The sequence below is a fragment of the Danio rerio genome, chromosome 7 (genome assembly GCF_052040795.2).
Source record: "Danio rerio strain M-AB ecotype USA chromosome 7, GRCz13ab, whole genome shotgun sequence".
Lineage (NCBI taxonomy): Eukaryota > Metazoa > Chordata > Actinopteri > Cypriniformes > Danionidae > Danio > Danio rerio.
The window spans coordinates 44,187,799-44,199,892 of NC_141027.1; the positions used below are offsets into that span (position 1 = coordinate 44,187,799).

Below are 12,094 nucleotides of genomic sequence, written 5' to 3' on the forward strand. Positions count from 1 at the left end.
TCTGTGGCGACCCCAGATTAATAAAGGGACTATAACCCAAAAAGAAAATAAATAAATGTAAATTATGATTTATACCTTTTAAATTATTATAATATTATACTTCTGCCAAGGGCACATGTGCAGTCCAGCACAGCCTTCGCATACCCGTGCACCTTTCAAAAAATGTACTTACATGTCATAACAACACGTAGCGCATGCTTTGTGATTAGTTGGTTTGGTAGCAGTGACGACAGTGAGTGGCGCAGAGAGCCGCATTTTAGGCATTGTGTGTTTTATTTTCAGTTATTTAGCGTTGATGTTCAATAAATGATCATAGATAGTAGATAGTGTGTGTTTGATTCAATTTTAAAATCAAGTATAGCATTCCTCATTAAAAAAATCTCTCACTTGAATGAGCATATATACAGTCCAAAACTTGTCACTGAACTACTCGGGCAAAAGCATAAAATAAATAAATAAAATAATCGTTTATTAATTATAATCAATTTAAAATGTTTAATTAATAAAGATTTAGATTTTAGGCCAAATCGCCCAGTCCTAGTATTTGTCTTGTTCCAATAGATGGATTTAGAGGGTTTTGCATATAAAGCAGACGTGGATTTAGCTGGTTTTGGCGCAAAACAAAATTTACATTGTTAAAAAACAAAGAATTCTCTAAAATGACAAATTTGAAAAAAAGGTATTTTATTTGCCAACTAATAATTTTTTTTTACATATAAAATGAAACTTCTAAATCTTATCAGAGGAGCCTGATAGAAAATGCTCATTTACAAGAAAAGAGGTCTAATGGGTTTAGAGGTTTTTGCATCTGAACTCTTCATATATAGCCTACAGTCCAAAACTTGTCACTGAACAATGAGGGCAAAACGATAAAATAAATAAATAAATAAATAAAATAATCGTTAATTAATCGTAATCAAGTTTAAATGTTCAATTAATCAAGATTTCGATTTTAGGCCAAAAATCGGCCAGCCCTAGTACTTGGATCACAGTGATCATAAAAGTAAAAAAAAATCAGTTAATCCTGGATAGCAAAGCATGGGATTTCCAAATCTGGAATAATCTGATTCAGATATTTTTTTTTTTTTTTTTGAAAAACTATTTCCTATATACTGTATATGCTCTAAGTGTATCTAGTATCTCCTATAAAGGGATATTTGCAATAAAGAGCCGATACCGAGTGCCAGGGCAGGGCAGCTTGAGCAGACCTGACAAATGAAGCCTGTCAACTTTCCCCCCACAAAGATCAGCAGCCCTTCCTCTTCCTCTCGAGGACCGGCTGGGCAGCTGGACGGCCCATTGTGTTTTTGATCTTACCTTTCATGACGACCCACCCCCGAGACCATCCATCTTTTGAACTGCATTGGGGGATGGTCTTTGATAGCAGGAAGAGGCCACTGCCCAGGAGCATCAGATGTGTTTCTGGGTACAGCCGAATAAATAAATATGAGCGTGGCTCACTAAGGCGCGCTGGCAGGCTATTTCTGCCGCAGCACCACAAAGCGCACAATTCTAGCGTGTCCATTCACTGTTTAATAACGCTGGGTGACTGATTCCATTTAGATAAAAAAGCGGTCTGTCTGGATGAAGTTTATCCAGGCTCCCTTTTTCTTTGTGCTTTTTAAGACTTCAAGCAGACAGAAAATATACTTTTTTTTTTTCTAATATTGAAAGCAAGTTTATGGTGTCATTAGGAGATGCTTTCGGCGGAAGCAAGGTCATTTGATGACAAGAATGAAAGTGACTGATATGCCACTGAAATGCATATATAATTGGTTTGGATCAAATCTTAAATGTTGCTGTCATTCAACAGCTGGCATTGCTGGCAGACGTACTGTAAGGTGATTTAAAGAGGTGGCCAATAAGCTATTTTTTGAGGCTTGATTGTGTTCATAGCGTGCACATGCACATGTGCTCATGCTTAAAAAAGTTTTCACATATTTTATTTTTTATTTATCTTCTTTTTCACCTAAAAATATCTGTTGACTTCTTGGTTCCTCAGAGTTATGCAATGGGTTCTGATTGGTAAGCTGACCCACTGTGTTCTGGTTCTCCTAAAGCCTCTGCATGTTTTGAGAAAAAGTTTCACGTAGGGGTAGGACTTTTGTAAATATTATGGTTCTTGATATTACAATCCCAAAATGAAGTTTATTGTAGTATCTAATTGTTCCCCAGAGGACAAAATCATGAACCACCCGACATTTAATTTCTCATTTTAGCACCATTTGAATACCTGTCAACATTGGCATGTAAAAATAAGGGATTTAGATTTTTCGTTTGCTGACATTAACAGAGGTGTCACTTTAAAATTGCACAAATCTGTAATGAAAGCATTCCATTGCTTTCCTAACTTTTTATGCGTATTTAAGAAAAAAATTGTTTCCCAGCTAGAGTGCAGCTCCACAAGTCCCGATCTGAGCAAACCAGTGCATGGCGACAGTGGGAGGAAAAAAAAAAAAATCACCAATTGGCAAAGTGAAGGAAAAAAAATAACCTTGAGAGAAACCAGGCTCTGTTGGGCATGACTATTATTCTTCCGGCCAAACTTCCTGTGTGGAGCTGCAGTCTAGGCACCGGAGGCTGGAGAAGCAGGATGTCCATCGTGGAGAAGCTGCAGGTGTTGGTAGGGCACTGGTGGGAGGTCAGGCTGGCCCACGGATTTAATGCAGGGACTCATTTGTCCTGTGCTCTTTCAGCAATCAGTCTCATGCACTCCATTCCTCCATGACCATCATCAGGTCCAAGATTATGAATACCTTGGGATCATATCTTCACAAGTCTTGGATCGCATCAATGACACTGCATCATCATTATTATTATTATTATTATTATATTATTATGTGTAAATGTCTGTTCAAACATTAACCCAAAATCCAGAGTGTCCACTTTTGCTCCGCTTCAAATTGCATGTACAGAGTCCATTTGGGAAACAGCATCTATTTATCACTATGGGGCAGCTGACAGTCACACACCGCTACAGGAATTGACTGTTTTGAAGATTGCATAGGAGCAACAGCACCTGTAATGGAAATGAAGGGAATCATGCAGTATTTATATTTATTTTAAGTGTTTCCATGAAATAAAATGAAAGCAGAACAGATTCACATTTAGGAGCAAGGGGTGTTACCTGGTGGTTCGGTGGTATGGGTTGCGTATAGGAACAACCGGCTCTTTGATGTTTATTACCAGCCTTCATAGGGAAAAAAAAAAAAAAAAGAGAAATACAGGAAAATACTTAATCAGGATGATAGCGCAAACTAATTGTAAAATATGGGAGAATCTCGGGAAAAACGGGAGGGTTGATAGGTAAGCATATTAATTGAATGTATGTAGTGGTGTGGAAAAAAAGAACAAACTTAAGCTGAGTGATAAAATGTATAAACATCCATTAAACCCTTTTTTTTATCAGTTTACATGTGTATGTACATGTGTATGTTGCCTTATTACAAACACACGTATATTGTCTCAGTACAAACATACATGGCAAAGTTCACAAAGCACACAACAACCTAAGAAAATACAAAGTCATTAAACAGACCTTATGCTTTTTCAGGGGCTTGGGGGCTGAATAAATATACATGGTAATTAAAAAAAATACCAAACCTTTGAAAACCTGTATTTCATCAAAGAAACATGATGAAACCTTGAGTAATTAACCAATATAAAGAGTACTTAACAAAGTTTTTTTAGTAAAAAACAAGTTCATAGAAGTCCAATATGACCCCCTCCAGACACTCGAGTGACATCAACCTGAAAGTTGTGGTATTTTTTTTTAATCACCTTGTATAATCAGTTTGTCCTGAATTATGTTCTTTGGCAATGAGCTCAGATGAGATTAGAGGCAACGGCTGTTTCTCAATTCCAAGAACGCAGAGAACGGACTTGCATTCTTGTGGAGACAGTCTTGCCAGGTGTTCTCAGAAGAACAAGCTCGGGAGACCACAAGGACAGAGAACACGTCCTGTAAGAAATGAGATGCTGCGTTCTTCCTGATGGTCACGTGACATTCATGAGTTTTAAATGGAAAATTATTTAAATATTACATAATTCATACAGGGATTTATTGATTTTCCCCTTTTCAAAATATATACTTTGCATAAAAACATTATAAATATACACTGCACAATATAAATAAAACAGATTTTCCTATGAATTTCAGCAAACAAACACCCTTAATGTGTTTATTCCTTTATTAAGATGTCCTTGGTAATGTTTATATTCACCGTTTCATTTAGGGGAACTCCAAAAAAGTGATATATCTAAACTTTAATAATAAATCTATAAAATACTGCACTTGTCACCTCCAGTCGCAATGACTTCTGGGTATTTTAGTGCGAGTATGGTGCTCAAATCTGCATCGATGCGTCCTCGATATCAAGAACACATCCGGGAAGTTTCACGTGTCCTCTGTTCTTGCGGTCTTGAGAATTGGAACTGAACTTCGGCAGCTGATGATGACGTTATACGAGAACACAAGGATGCAAGACCGCTAAAGAATGCATATTGAGAAACAGCCAACATGCCTGGTTACCTGAGAGCTCTATAATGGCTGATTTCTTTTTCAAAATAAGAGTCCCACATAATAAGCTTTGTCAAACTTTAAAAAAAAATAAAAAAAAAATACAAGATAACAAAATACAAACTGTTGTAAACTCACTAACATTGTGGCCAGTCAAATGCTGCTGGGGTGTACATGATCTCATGTGAAACTTTAAAGTCAGTGTTTTGTTCTATGTGGCCTGTTTTATACTCAATTGATTTGCATGAGCACATCTATTTTCTTGTACTGAACTATTATTCTTTAGCTATGCATAGGTATATCTAGACTCTCTTTCTGTGGCAGTGAGTTCTGTAAAGGACAATATTTCCCTTCACATTTAATTTTTAGTCTCGTAACTTGCAGATGTTGTTTGTGCTCACCAAGCAACATTACACTGTAAAACCCAAAAAGTTAAGGTAACTCAAACCGTTGGAAACCGATTGTGACTAACCAAAAAGAAAAAAATCCTAGTGAGTACTGTGAACTTAATCCATTCGAGTAAGCGAAGCAATTTGAGAACAGTAAAACCCAATAAATGAAGAGAACCCAAACCAACTGAGTACTGTAAAGCTCAATAAATTAAGGCCAAACTCAAGCCGTTTGAGGAAATTGATTGCAACAAACCATTTGAGTAAAAAAAAAAAAAAAAAAACTAATCTATATGAGTACTGTAAACTTACTGCATGTAAATTGAAATATTAAAGTGTTTAATTAACTCATTACCTTTAAGACTGAGTTCAAAACACTTTTCAAATCAGCAGAATTAACTTTCAGTCAATTTTGAGTTAACTACACTTATTTAATTTTCCAAAGTTGACTGTTGGGTTTTACAGTGTACATGTAGTAAATTAAATGAGTGAAATCATAATCAAGGACCCCTTGAATATTATAGTCAGCAAGCATGTTTCCGGGCCTGATGGAGCAGGATAAGAAGCTTTTTGAAGTGCTAGGGCCTTTTGGCGATGGCAAATTAATTGTAACGGGCCTGGTGTGGGTGTTGATGACAGCGCTGGGTTAGAAAGTTCCACCTGACGTCTGGTCTCCTTTCCTCTGTGCTCAGAGCGTGCGAAACATCGGCGTGCGGCAGATATGAACACACTCTAGAGACTCTCCATTGGCACTTACCTAGATCTGCATCTGTTCTGATTAATGCCAGTGCTTGACCCCTCATCGTATTAAATAGAGGGAAAACAACTGGAGATTGATTTCCCACAGCCATACAAAATAAAGCAAGAAAATCATGAGAAGGACAAGGTCATTTCTGGAGAAATTGAAGATGGGTGTCGAGTTTAAGCTCATCTGTTAATGTAGATGTGAGATGTAGCTGAACATCTGAGAGTATTTATTTATTTCATGCACAGATGATTTCTTTTTTCATTAACATGTGGCGAAAATGGGTCACTTGCCCAGAGTGCGTCACAAAAGGGGACTTTGTTTACTCCAGGCGTTATACCAGAAACCTGGCTTTGTGCCTTAAGAAGTAGGACAAAAAAAAAGCATGCTGGAATGGCTTTGGGGTTAAAAGCAGAATGAATTATAAAATTCACAGCTTAAATTAGTAATAAATAAATACAAAGAAAACCCAGCTTTGGTAGTTAGACACTCTCAGCTTATATCTAAGCTACAAATGTACTAATCTTTAAAACCTATTTCTCATACTTAGAAATTATCAGATTGTTTTATATTACATATTTCATTGAGGTGATACAAAAAAAAAAAAAAATCATTTGTGTGTTGATAGCAAGTCTGACCACTCTGAAGGCAAAAGGCAAGGGTGCAAGGTTGTGCTAGACAAAATAGATCAAGACTGCCATCTGCTGTTGACTAAAAGACATCACAGTTGTTATTCTGACCGCTATACATGCGTGCTCTTGGGACACCTGATTGCTATGATCAGGCACCAGCTCATGTCACACAGAAATTAATGCCAGCAAACACAAGGTGAAGTGGTCAAGGAGACTCAGGTCTCAGTGGACACGCAGGTACAGCCAGACCTGGAATAGCACTTAAAAAAATAAAAAGACAACTGGTTCACATCTGCCTCAAATGATGCGAGAAGGAGGATATTTTTTTCTTTTTAGTTTTCCCTTCCTTCCTTATGCACTTGTTTATTTTAATACCTATTTTTGTATTTATTATAATTTATAATTGTATTTATTTTACTAAACTCAATAACATATAGTTGAACAACAATCATATTAATGTTCTAAAATTAATATTTCTATTTTGAATATTTATGATATTAAATAAAGTGTAAAATAAGACATGCTTTGGCCTTCAGTTTTCCAAGCTTAATCACAAATGTCTCCTCTTCTGTAATGTTTTAATAATGTTGGTATGTCTGAATGTCTTAATTCTGTATCCCCCAGTTGTGTGAGCCAGTGATATTCTGACAAATATAATAATTTAAGAAACTAAAGCGGCAAATGTAATTGATTGGTTCTGGCTGCTATATCCAGTAGGCCTATGGATATTAATTAATGTAATTTGAGGCGGACACCTATAATTAGACATATGAGAATAGCAATTAATTTACAAACTTTTAACTGTAAGACGTGCCAGTGACGGATCATAAATCAAACTCCCACAGTTCCAATTTGTGCCATTTAATTTACAAAATGCAAATATTGGATATGACTTTGTTAAAACCTTTGTAAATGTTGCGAGAGTCATTACTCACTGTTTGTTTTCTCAAGCTTGCCAGCATATTAGCATTTGATAAAACGCGTGTGAGATTTGATTAACCTGGAGCATAATGGAAAGTGTCACAGAGCAGTGAATTATTACAATTTAGGATGGAATTTTATATCATTTATTTCAGGTTAGCTCATTTATTTCAGTTTTTTAATGAGCCAGAAGAGGTTTTTGTGATATCCCATAATTGGGACCTGTTAAATGTTGTCTTGCAATTTTCAAAAGAGATGAATTAACACAAAGGCCAATGGTTGTAAAACGTCTCATTTTTAAAATACTTATTTATTGATCGATGTTCTATGGTACTTATTTTGTGTGCCTAATAAACTTGTTTTATATGAATGTCAGTTCATTATTAGTTTCTACACACAAAAAAAATAAGGTTAAAAGCTGTCACTTGTGTACTATACAGGGGCACATTGGTACCTTAAAGGGACATTTTTGTACCTTTAAGGTACTATGGAGTACACAATTGTACTTTTTATGTATAAATATGTACCTTTAAGCTAAAAAGTTAACTTGAAAGGTATAAAAGTGTACCATTTGAAAAGGTACCACCCCAGCGACAGCTTTTGTACCTTTATTTCTGAGTGTAGCACTTTCAGGTGACAAACGTCTAGGGAAAAATCTAGGGTTACACTTTATTTACTTAGAAAGTACCATATGGGTTGAGGGTAAAGATCCAGTGTTAGAATTATCTACACTGTAATGATCAATTAGCAAATATCAGCAAACATTTTTATCATAGTAATGTATTTTAGTTAATAATAGTAAGTTAATAATGTTCTAACTCAATATGTTATGCAAGCTATTTTCAGTTATAATATAAGTTCAATGGACTCATGAGGTTAATTTGATTCAGCTTAAAAAAATTAAGGCAACCAGGATTTTTTTTTTTACAGTATATATAGTAATTAACCATGTACAGTCAAAGTCAGAATGATTAGCCCTCCTGAATCATTAGCCCCCCGCCAGGTATATATTTTTCCCCAAATTTCTGTTTCAAGATTTCACGCTTAGCTGATGATTGATAATAAAGCATGTTTGGCATGCTGTCCTGGGAGAGAGCCCTGAGCTCAGGAGATTCTTGAGCTCCATTCCGTTTCATCGGGAGAGAAAGGAATCTGAGCTCAGGTATGTCTCGAGAGCTCCCCCGAACTCGTCCGCTCAACCTATTCCTGTTAGGGATTGCCACAGCGGAATGAACTGCCAACGGTTATGCAGTGAATGTCCAGTACTAAAACACTCATATACTGTGCCAATTTGTTTTATTCAATTCCCTTGTACTGCATGTCGTTGGACTGTGAGAGGAAACTGGAGTAGCTGGTGAAAACCCACACAAGCAAAAAGAGAATATGTAAACACCACACAGAAATGCCAACTGGCCCAGCCAGGACTTAAACTTGTGACGTTCTTACTGTGTGGCAACAGTGCTAGCCCCTGCACCACCACGCTGCCCTGTCCTGGATTAGTCTACGAAAGAGGGGAAGGAGTAGGAGTAGATGGGGGTATTCCTCACGGCGAAGATGATAAGGAAATCTGGTTATTTATGTGTTTTTGTATTCATCTGATAGGTAAATCATATCTCTAATGCGAGAACCCATTTAACTATAATGCGAGAACACATTTCTAAGCATAATAGTTTTAATAACTAGTTTTTATTAACTGATTTCTTTTATTTTTGCCATGATGACAGTAAATAATATTTTACTAGATATTTTCAAGATACTATCTATTTATCTGTCTGTCTGTCTGTCTGTCTGTCTGTCTTTCTATCTATCTATCTATCTATCTATCTATCTATCTATCTATCTATCTATCTATCTATCTATCTATCTATCTATCTATCTATCTATATATATATATATATATATATATATATATATATATATATATATATATATATATATATATATATATATATATATATATTCAAAACAAAATAAATAAGAATTTAACCAGAAGGAAAAAAAAATGGGAATTACTCTGAAAACTCTTTGCTCTGTTGAACATCATTTGTGAAATATGTGAAAAAGACAACATAAATCAGAGGGATAATAAGTTTGACTTCAACTGTATATAGCATTTACATACACATTGTAAAATGAAGTGCTGCCAAATACTGTGTAGCCGTTAAGATGCAATAATGTCACATCCCTTCAATTTCACCCAACTCCTCTGGCTGATTGTGTTCAAGCTACATAAGTTTTAATATTGGCAAGTAAAATTTGTGAGCTATTGCAATGGCTTATTTCATCCCTCATCCCAAAAGTCTGCCCCTCAATTTTCAACTCGATAAGCCTATATATTTTTATTCAGTTCAGGCACTGAGCATAAGTATCAATGAGAAGAAAAAGTTTGAAAAATTGACAGAGTAAACAAGGAACAGAGGGTATAAAAGGTTAAACCCAATATTAACAAATGATTGCAGAAATCTCCAGGATGAAATGGCTCTTTGAAGTAGTAAAATCTACTTTACTTTTTCATGCGATTGTAGATTAGGCAGTCGCCTTATATAGCTCAAAAATGAGATCTATCCATTGCTGCCTCAGGCCTCGCTGCACAATGGGGAACAATTCCCAGGACTGAGAGATTTCAAGAGTGACGAAGAAAATAAACATAATGCGTAACATAAGCTCTCTTTGCAGTCAATACATTTTCTAACATGAGAGAGAGAGGGGTGGGGGAGGGGCACCTATGCTTATTTAATTTAAACAGAATTAATTTATTTGTTTTATTTAATTAGTTTGACCCAATAAATACCTTGAAACAGAGGGTAGGTGTGATTTTTCCTAGTAGAATGTGATTCTGCATTAACATTGGTGCTGATCTTGGAACATAATTCTTGTTCAAAAATATAATCCATTCCTAATTCCTACCCTTAACCCTAGTTAGTGTGATTTCACCAAGTAGGACATGTTCCTGGATCGACATCTCTGTTCATACTTAAACAACATTCCAATCAGCATTAAAGGATACGTTTACTGTTTGTTAAGTTTAGGCTTACAGTTATGGTTTTGTTATTCTACATCATCTGATTTTAAATCTCTGATTTTGGGAATAATTTGTAGTTAGGTTTAAGCTATGTTCAAGGGTCAACATAATATTATTAACATTAATAATAATGTTCCACATGGTGTAATCACATCCTCCTAAACCTAACTGTTAATTATTACTATTTTTATTAGTAATAATTAATATTATGTGAGCTAATTATTCAGTTATTAGTGATTGGAAAAGAATTGTGTAGACGCACATAACCATAACTGTAAGCCTAAACTTAACATAAATGGTAAATTCATCTCTTTAATCTGATTGGTTGATTGGAATGTTGTTCCAGGATCAACATAAATGTTGTTCCTGATTAGTTTATAATACTACAGTATATAGACTATTTTGAGAGATGGAAACAAAAACAATGGTTCCGATACATTTTTTAAAATTTTTAATCTCTATAGCTTCCGAGAATCCTAAAAGAGCCACATACTGATAAATGACGTTATGATAGCTGTTTTTTACATTAAGTTATGATTTAATTGCCTCTTGTTACAGCTATGAAGTTTAATAAGCAGGAAATGTTCATGGGCCAATGACATGACCACATTGAAATGGTCTATAGAACACAGATGTACTGATAATATTTAAGTGCTGCACTACATACCAAGTAAAACAACTCGTGTTATGCTCTGTTTACAACAGATGCAGATAAAGCATCAAGCGCTAGGGATTTACAAGTTGTCAATGCAAAGATACGAATAGACATCCTGCGCTGTGATTTGTGCAAATGAAGCAGCACAAGTTGAGTGTTTTGCGCATTTGACGTGCTTGCCACATGAATTGCGCAAGGCACTTGAGTTGGAAAATCTTCAGTGGATTTTCCTACAGTGTTAAAGGGGTGGTCCACTACGATATTATATTTTAAACTTCAGTTGATGTGTAATGTATCTGTGTGAACATAAACAGCATCTCTGAATGTAAAATATTCAAAGTTTAATGCAAAGGGAGACCTTGATTTGTACAGAGTTAGCTTAGCAACGCCTACAATTAACGAATTTTGGGGACTACAAAAAATACTTCCGCCCCCTGTGAGATCACAAAAGTTCGTTATTGCGCATCCCACACTGCGCAGGTAAAGGCCGTGGCCAGAGGCGCTGTAACGTTACTGCAGAGAGAGAAATGCCATCCTGCTGTTTCCACAGAGCTGTTCTGTTTCTGTTGTTGGGCTTCCAAATGACACGACCCAAACACAGAAGTGCTTACAGTTCAATATTAATTATGTTCCAGAGAACTATAAAATACATAGCAAGCATGATTTGACAAAACACAGCTTCCAGAATCTCTCCCAGTTCAGTGCTGGATTCAGTTAAAATCTTCTCAAAGATGGAGCAAGGAGACGCTGTGAACTCTGAGTCATGACCTGTAAGTGTTTTTATTTGTTAAAATTGATCATGACATGTACAGTGTCTAACTTTAACGGTGTGTTGTAGCAAAGATGTAAACAACGGGAAATTATGGTAACCGCTAACGACTTAGCTAACGTTACAAATCCATATTTATCAAACGGCTGTAAACGCACACACACACATACACATACACGCACTCTTGGCCAGCACCTGCGTCTCTCTGTGTGAGACGGCAGAATTTCTCTCTATAGGCAGCTATGCTATGCGTTTTACAACTCGGACAATAAAGTCGCAAAAGATATGTGAACGATTCATGTTACTTACACAGGCATATTCCGCATATGCATGAAAGACGTCCTGTAACGCATTGATTTAAAAAAAATACAGCAATGATTTCCCAACTGGAGTGTAACATCAAAAACAAATCAATCCAGGCTCACAAAGGTCTCATCTCACA

General features: G+C 35.9%; 1 long non-coding RNA gene across 4 annotated transcripts in view; it reads right to left on the reverse strand.

Annotated features, from left to right (window-relative positions):
- Nucleotides 1-258: 258 nt before the first annotated feature.
- LOC108190697 (uncharacterized) overlaps nucleotides 259-12,094 on the reverse strand; it is a 138,928-nt gene continuing 127,092 nt past the window's right edge. For 2 of the 4 annotated variants that reach the window (XR_015496096.1, XR_015496095.1), the window contains exons 6-7: nucleotides 3,128-3,190; nucleotides 1,096-3,019 (exon numbers count right to left, since the gene is read on the reverse strand). This is a non-coding gene — a long non-coding RNA (uncharacterized LOC108190697). Of the gene's footprint in view, nucleotides 3,020-3,127; nucleotides 3,191-12,094 lie in introns of all 4 variants that reach the window. The other 2 variants (XR_015496093.1, XR_015496094.1) reach the window with 2 other exon arrangements.